This window comes from Marmota marmota, unplaced genomic scaffold (genome assembly GCF_001458135.2).
Source record: "Marmota marmota marmota unplaced genomic scaffold, marMar, whole genome shotgun sequence".
Classification (NCBI taxonomy): Eukaryota; Metazoa; Chordata; class Mammalia; order Rodentia; family Sciuridae; genus Marmota; species Marmota marmota.
The window spans coordinates 5,247,111-5,247,867 of record NW_025999926.1 but is presented as its reverse complement, the minus strand read 5'-3'; the positions used below and the strand labels follow the sequence as shown (position 1 = coordinate 5,247,867).

At 33.4% G+C, this 757-nt stretch overlaps 1 non-coding gene across 1 annotated transcript; it reads left to right on the top strand.

Moving 5' to 3' along the window:
* The first annotated feature begins 216 nt into the window (after positions 1 to 216).
* Positions 217 to 322, top strand: LOC125615888. The gene has a single exon (XR_007346481.1). It is a non-coding gene; the product is annotated as a U6 spliceosomal RNA (small nuclear RNA).
* Positions 323 to 757: the final 435 nt, after the last annotated feature.

Genomic DNA, 757 nt, shown 5'->3' with positions numbered 1-757 from the left:
GATCCTTAAGATTTTGAAATTTAAAATTCTATCAGTGTTTAGGTATTCCATGGACAATATCCTAGGCTAAGTTACATAGGAGATGGAATTTTTCTCCATGTCTATGAAACTGTGGTTGTGTTCATGATTTATCAAAACAGAGAAATGAAAAGTAAAAATTAAATTAAACCTGAGTGTTTTACCATCATGAGAGAGATACATAAAAATAGTAACTTCGTGCTCACTTTGGCAGCACATATACTAAAATTGGAATGATACAGAGAAGATTGGCATGGAGCCCGAGCCAGGATGACATGCAAATTCATAAGTGTTCCATATTTTTTTGGTGGAATGAGATGGACATCATTATCCTAAGTACATGTATGAAGACACAAATGGTGTGAATATACTTTCTATACAGAGATATGAAAAATTGTGCTCTATGTGTGCAATATGAATTGTAATGCATTTTACTCTCATATATAACAAATTAGAATAAGAAAACTCAGAAGAAGAATAGAGTAGGACACATAGGCTTCTCTGTCTAGGTACAACTTCACAGACACATTTGTTAACAGCCTTTCTCAGGCATAAAATTCTGTCTGAAATGTGACAATAATCTATCAAGTAAAGATATCATACTATTTTGCTAGTTAGCTATTTTACTTATTATCTAGCTTCCCCTTCTCTGTACATTCTATGAAGGTAGAGACATTTTCTTTTTTGTTCAAAGCTATATCCTCATGCACCTAGATTGGTACCCGGCATATACCAGACA